This window comes from Pyrus communis, chromosome 2 (assembly GCF_963583255.1).
Source record: "Pyrus communis chromosome 2, drPyrComm1.1, whole genome shotgun sequence".
Taxonomy (NCBI): domain Eukaryota; kingdom Viridiplantae; phylum Streptophyta; class Magnoliopsida; order Rosales; family Rosaceae; genus Pyrus; species Pyrus communis.
In genome coordinates this window covers 33,758,754-33,766,453 of record NC_084804.1, presented here as the reverse complement: position 1 = coordinate 33,766,453, position 7,700 = coordinate 33,758,754, and positions in this window count along the sequence as shown.

Genomic DNA, 7,700 nt, shown 5'->3' with positions numbered 1-7,700 from the left:
CGACGGCACCGAAGGTGTGCCGGAAAAGAAGACGGAATATTCCGTCAGTTTGGACGAAATATTCTTAACGGCGTTAGGTTAACTTTAACGGAATTTGTTAGTTTTAACGGAATATTCTTGACGGCGTTAACTGACGCCGTCAGTATGCCTGACACGTGGCCACGCGTGGCCGGCGCGTGGCGGCGCATGGGTGGTCAAAAAATTATTTTTAAAATATAGGGATGTTGGTGAGGTTGAGTAGATCATGTTGGTGTATTCTTACACCCCATTTGAGCATTATATGAGAAGTTATTACCTAGTTTTGGTTATGTGCTTTAAATTGACGTTTTTATAGTTGTTTCGCATATAGGTGAGACCTATCCCAATGACGAGCGCAGTCACTCGAGACAAGGGGGTTACGACCCTTCCACATACTAGTGAGTGGGCTTTTGGTTTTCCATATATACCTATATACTGTGGTTTTTCCCAGAAAATGAAATGGAATGTTTATATGTTTTAAATGTCATGCATAGCGTTTGCCTATTTATTTATGCATTAGTAGTTGCATATATGTATATTTGGTGTTGCGGACACATAGGTAAGTGCCAGGTAAGTTATGGTTTATGATTATAATTAGTAGTTATGTGAGATACGTAGAGAGCTCATAACCTGCACCCCCGGTGTTAGTGCTCCCGCCCAGAGTAGGGCACAATCATTCACGTGATGTTCACCTCCCCCACCACACGTTCATCTTGGATCCAAGTTAAGTGCACAGTCTTGTCGTACAGACCACTATAGGTGGTTCCGACTCGTAGGTGACCCGCGATTATTCGCCTAGTCTTCACGTGATCGTAGCACTTGAGCATATTTATTTACACCCAATCCTGTCGTACAAACCACTTTAGGTGGTTCCGACTCGTGTGCAGGTATAGTTAGTGAGTTGGGGATTTGAGCTCTAGATTCAGCCGTACATGTCACGTTAGGTGACTCCGGCTAACATGTTAGTTGCATTGTTTGACATTACCTGGGTTACTTACATTTTATATGGAGGCATTCGACATGGCATATTTCTGAGCATGTTTTCTATATATGTGTATATTCTATTTTCTGGGAAACTATACATGTTTTACAGCGAGGGGTTAGAACATTTGATAATGAAATGATTTTGAAAAGCTTGTTTTTGCCCACTCACACTTTCTGTTTTGCGCCCCTCTAGGTTCTAGTTTGGATTGCTCTTTTGGTGGCTCACGAGGAATTCACGGCATATCTGACAGATTATCACCAGTGTAGGACCCCCTCGGGGTGTGTTTAGTTAGTATTTGTTCCTCTGGACTGCACTAGGCTTTCTGTGCTCTGAATATTGTTTTTCACACTTACGTTTGCACATGTATGTTAACTACTCTGTGTGTAGTTTGATTTTTATTTGTTCGTACTTTTATTATTATTCTTAGCTTCCGCACTGTGCACATGGTTACGTCACCCTCACGTGATGGCCAACATGCCCTGATTTCGGTCGGGGTGTGTCATATTTTCCCCATTATTCTTTTCTTGAGGCTAAACGGGGTGACCGTGCATCTTGGTTGTGGTTTAGTTTGTTGGTGGGTTGGGATCTGTTGTTGGATGAAGCGCATTGGCAGATTATAGGCGGTAAAGATGTTCGGGTTTAGGTGGATAAATGGCTTCCTTCTCTTCCTATGAGTCATCCTGTTCCACGAGGAAGAGTCTCGGTGTCGCGGAATCTACGTGTTGATACATTAATTTGTCTCTCTACCAAGTCCTGGGATATTAACTTCCGTATGGGTTTTTTGTCTCGGAATGAGATGGCTGTAATTCATGATTTACAGATTGGGGACTTGTCAAAAGCTGATCGGCTTGTTTAGCCATATAATAAGCGTGGCAGATTTACAGTACAGTCTGGGTACCATTGGGAATTTTCAAGAATGCTTAGTTTTGCGGGCTTGCCTCTTTCACATGGTACCTCTCTATCTCCTCGTGTATGGACATTTATTTGGAAGTTGAACACTCCCCAAAAAAATCGTCATTTCCTTTGGAGGTCTTTACATAGTGCCCTTCCGACGATGGCTAATTTGTTTCAGCGGAAATTTGCCCACTCGCCATTGTGTCCTATCTATCATAACGCAGAGGAATCGATTGAACATCTTCTTCTGACATGTCCTTGGGTGGAAGCTTTCTAGTTTGGAGGTGCTCTAAATCTCAAGGTTCATAGGATAAATGTCTCGTCTTGGCGGCAATGGGTCGAAGATCTTCTTCATTCAGATCAGTAGGCTGCTCAGGAGAGGAAGTGGCTTTTGGCTTATGTTGGTTTTCACGTGTTGGTGCATATGGAAGACAAGGTGCAATTTTATCTTTAAGCATTCCACTATCAACCCGGCTCAAACCTTTTTTGTTGTTAATAATGATGTGGGAGTGTTTTTTGCAGCTCGTAGGATTGATTAGGCTCAACAAGAGGTGCTTGCGTCTGTCAAGGACTGGGAAACTCGTTGGTCCCTGCCTCATGTTCCTTTTGTTAAAATCAATGTGGATGCTAGTTGGGTTGAGTCTTCACATTTGGGGTTTGTGGGTTTGGTGGCGTGGGATAGTATACGGAAGTTTTTGGCAACTAGTAGATGGGCTATTGAGGTTTTGTCTGTTAGTCAAGCTGAGGCATTGGCTCTTTTGCTTGGTTGTGAATTGGGTATCTCTCAAGGGTTTACTTGTATATTTATTGAATCGAATTCGTTGGAATTGGTTTCTTGTTTGAATGGTAAGTTGGAATATGGCAGTTAGAGGGCGTATCCTATTTTGGCGCAAGTCCAGAAGTACATGGATTCTTTTCAGGACTGCCACTGGTCTTAAACTCCTCAATCAGCCAACAAGGCGGCAGATTTGTTAGCGTCGCAGAAGTCTAAGGAGATGTGCGATGTTTTGTGGGTTGACCGACCCCTATCCTCCTTGGTTTTTGTCTTAAACTTTGATGGATTGCCTTGTCCCCAATAGGTGTTCTTGGCTTTGCGGGGAGTGACGCTTTGGCATGTGGTGCCGTGTCATTCTTTCTTGTAGCTTCCTGCAAAGTTTGTTTCCCGTGTTCGGTTGTTGTTTGCTTGGTTTGGCTTTCTGTTTGTGTGGCTCCTTAGCCCTGGGATTGTTGTTCCAGTATTCCAAAAAAAAAAAAAAAAAAAAATTTGGTTGTTCAATTAAAAATTATCTTAATACACCTTACATATATTCTTTTATAATACCCTCACACCCCATATTCTTAATATGCACCTTACATTTTTCACATGCACCCCGTATTTTCTATACATCTCACATTTCTCAAATCTTATAAAGCTTTCAATTCCACCATTAAAACCCATGTCGTCAGTTTTTAATATTTGATGATAATTTTAGATGTTTAATCCTTCATGTAATCTATGTGATCCCTAAAAGATGAATACGAACATAAAAGCTTGAATAACGCATCACAAGATTAAATAATTATCGATGTCGTCAAAATCACTAAAACAATTAAAAAAAAATGAAGACTTACCTCATGTGAAGCTTCCGAAACATCGATTTTGTGTTTCATTTATCAAAAATAATTTTTCTCAATCAACATGTTTGTAGTTTCATTGATTAAGGTTTTGTTCAACAATGGAGGGTTGGAAGGGTTTTGACAGTTGAAGAGGATAAATAATACGTTAAAAGTGATTTGGGGTGTATATATAATTTTTATTTATTTTTCAACTTTATAAGGTCAAAATTGCTATTGCATAATAGGGTAAATAAGTCATTTAATACTAAATTTTAATGTGGGTGCATGGTAAGTATATTCTCCGATTATGTTGAAAAGATAATTGAAGTATTTATGGATGATTTTAGTGTTTTTGGGGACTCATTTGATGATTGCTTGCACAATCTTACTTTAATCTTGAAAAGATGCATGGAAACTAGCCTTGTTTTGAATTGGGAAAAATGTCATTTTATGGTTAAACAAGGCATAGTTTTAGGGCATATAGTCTCTGAAAACGGTATTGAGGTTGATAAGTCGAAAATAGATCTTATACGTCATTTACCCTCTCCAACTTCGGTTAGAGAGGTTCGTTCTTTTCTTGGCCATGCAGGATTCTATCGTAGGTTTATCAAGGATTTCTCAAAGGTTGCACAACCTCTTTGCCGTCTCCTATAAAAAGACGTGACGTTTGAATTCACCAAGGAGTGCACGGCATCATTCAACCTACTTAAGGAGTTGTTGACCACGGCACCCATCATTGTTCCACCGGATTGGAGCCTACATTTCGAGCTTATGTGCGATGCTTCCGATTATGCATTAGGAGCTGTTTTGGGTCAAAGGAAAAATAAACAGTCACATGTTATTTATTATGCTTCCCGCACTTTAAATGATGCTCAATTGAATTATTCTACAACCGAAAAAGAACTCTTGGCGGTTGTATTTGCTTTAGATAAGTTTAGATCATATCTTATTGGCACTAAAGTAATTGTTTTCACTGACCATGCAGCCTTGAAGTATCTTTTCACCAAAAAGGAGGCCAAACCAAGGCTCATTCGTTGGATGCTCCTACTTCAAGAGTTCGATATTGAAATTAGGGACAAGAAAGGTTGTGAAAACGTGGTGGCTGACCACTTGAGTAGATTGGTGCGTGAAGAAGAATCCCTCCCCATTTCTGAGACGTTTCCGGATGAACAACTTTTGTCCATTGAGGTAAGTACCCCTTGGTATGCCGATTTGGTCAATTTCTTGGTGACTAAGCAAGTTCCTAACACCCTAAGCAAGGTCCAACGTGATAAATTGATACATGATGCAAGATTTTATGTGTGGGATGATCCATATCTATGGAAATATTGCCCAGATCAGATTATTAGAAGATGTGTGCCAACTTCTGATTTTAACTCCATTCTAGCATTTTGTCATTCTTATGCATGTGGAGGCCATTTTGGTACCCAAAGGACAGCTCGTAAAGTGTTAGAATCTGGTTTTTATTGGCCTACATTGTTCAAAGATGCTAGAATGTTTTGCTTAACATGTGATAGATGTCAAATAACAGGTTCTATTGGTGCAAAAGACCAAATGCCGCAAACACCCATCTTCAATGTTGAAATCTTTGATGTTTGGGGTATTGATTTCATGGGTCCTTTTCCTTCTTCATTTGGTTTCACTTATATTTTGCTTGCGGTTGATTATGTTTCTAAATGGGTAGAAGCAAAAGCTACCCGTACTAACGATTCTAGAGTGGTTTCAGATTTCATCAAGACTAACATTTTCTCTAGATTTGGGATGCCGCGGGTATTTATAAGTGATGGAGGTCCACATTTCTGCAATAGGACCATTGAGGCACTCTTCAAGAAGTACAATGTCAAGCATAAGGTTTCAACACCTTATCACCCACAAACAAGTGGCCAAGCCGAAGTATCAAATAGAGAGGTCAAGCAAATCTTGGAGAAGACCGTGGGGCCTAACCGGAAGGATTGGAGCATGCGTTTAGACGATGCACTATGGGCATATCGCACTGCCTACAAAACTCCCATTGGGATGTCACCTTTTCGGCTCATCTATGGGAAGCCATGCCATCTTCCCGTCGAACTAGAGCATCGTGCACATTGGGCCGTCAAAACATTCAATATGGACCTTGATGCCGCAGGTTTACATAGGAAGCTTCAATTGTGTGAGCTTGATGAAATCCGAAATGAAGCATATGAGAATGCCCGGATTTACAAGGAGAAAACGAAGGCATTCCATGACAAGATGATTCGTGCCAAGACGTTCTCTATTGGGCAGAAAGTGTTGTTGTTCAATTCTCGCATTCGGTTGTTTCCGGGTAAGTTGCGTTCCAAATGGGTTGGTCCTTTTATTGTCACTAATGTTTTCCCTCATGGTGCAGTACAAATCAAAAGTTCAAGGACGCAGCAAGAATTCAAAGTGAATGGGCATCGATTGAAGCCCTATTACGAGACGTTTGAGGAGCACGTCGTGGAGGAGGTACCCCTCCATGCCGTGGAACCTAGTCAAGCTTAAACGGAGGTACCGTCCGGCTGCAAGACGTAAAAGAAAGCGCTACTTGGGAGGCAACCCATGCATTCAACAAAGGAAGACTTAGAAAGCACTCCAATTCCAGATTCCTAAAAACTCTTCTCTTTGTTGCTATTTCGTTTCTGCCTTGTTAGGTTGTTTAGTTGTTATTGTTTGTTTGTTTATTAATTGTGTGAGTCTATGATTGTAACATTGAGAAAATGTTTGGTTTATTGATAGGCACTGCTAAACAAAGAAAGATGGAGCCTTCACAAAGGGCGTTTACTTGAAGCCCCACTACTGGGCAAAACTCTAGAAGCAGGAGGCATAGATGCGGAAGGCATCGGAGCAGAAGGCATCGAGGCGGAAGGCATCGGGGCGGAAGGTATCGGAGCAGGAGGCATCAAAGAAGAGGCCTCAATACTTGGCCAAACGCTGGATGAGCCCGGAAAAATGTGCCTCTGGAAGTAAGCCGCAAGCCTTTGACGGTCAGTTTGACGGTCACTTTGCATCCGACCATTGGATTCTTGTAGCTCATCAAGCTTCCTCTTCATACCCGTCGAATAGTTGTTGGCAAGCACGTGCAAACTTCTATTCTCGTACTTAAGCAGTTTGATCTCCTGCTTGAGACTTTCCACCTCTGCCATCAATGATTCCACCTGACGGGAGCGGGCAAGCAGGCGTTAGCCCATGTTGGACACAGAACTCGCACACTGAACACTAAGTGCGAGGGATTCTTGAACGGCCAACTCATCGGACCGTCCTGACAGCAGCCTACTATCATTTGGAGTGAGGAGGTTCCTAGCTACTATTGTAGCTGTTGTGGCGTCCTGCATCACGGAGTCTTCACCTGTAAGAAGACCGTTAGAAGATAAGAAAGAAGGGCGCCATACGTTACCTTGACGCGGCGCGCCCGTATCACTGCTAAGGCTCAATTCCAAGCTAAGGTTCGATGAGTTTGCCATTTTTCAAAAGTGTTCAAAAAGAAGGGATGGAGTTAAATTTCAAAGGGCCGAAGTCGATTTTCAAGAATGGGAAGTCTTCAGAATGTGTTTGTTGGCGGTGATCGATACATCTATAAGAAGCCAAGGCGACGCGTCCACTGATTCAAAAAGCTGGAATTTCCGGCGTAATTTTGGCGACGCTTTCTCGGCTTTTCAGAAGACGCGTTCAACTTTGTCAAAAGATTTCTTCTTTTCAGACAACACGTGGAGGCCATCATCGCAACTACATATCTTTAGCCGACAAGCGCAAAGTTCGGCGACGCTTTCTCTGCTTTTCAAAAAACGCGTGCAGCTTTGTCCAAAGGAGCCGCATCCGCACTACTACGTGTCGTTCAGAAAGCAAAGGGGCGCCTGCTCAGAAATCGAAAAGGCGTCGTTCAGATATCGAAGAGACATTTGTCGACAAGGGTAAAAGAACAGTACCACCACTTGATATTATCTCTATATATGTCGACCTTCGTCTTTTATGGCAAGGCAAACCTGAAGAAAATGCCCAACTCTCCTTCACCTCTGAGGGTGCACTCCCAGCAAAGCCTTTCGAAATACTCAATTCTTTCTTCTTCCCCAAAGATGATACCAGATGCCTGGAGTACATATGACCCAGGAGGAAACGGCGGATTGAAGCATGTGCTGATTCATTCACCGCTTCTTCAAAGCAAAGGTATCTCATATCATCAAGGTCAAAAGCAAAAGTATCTCATATCATGCTC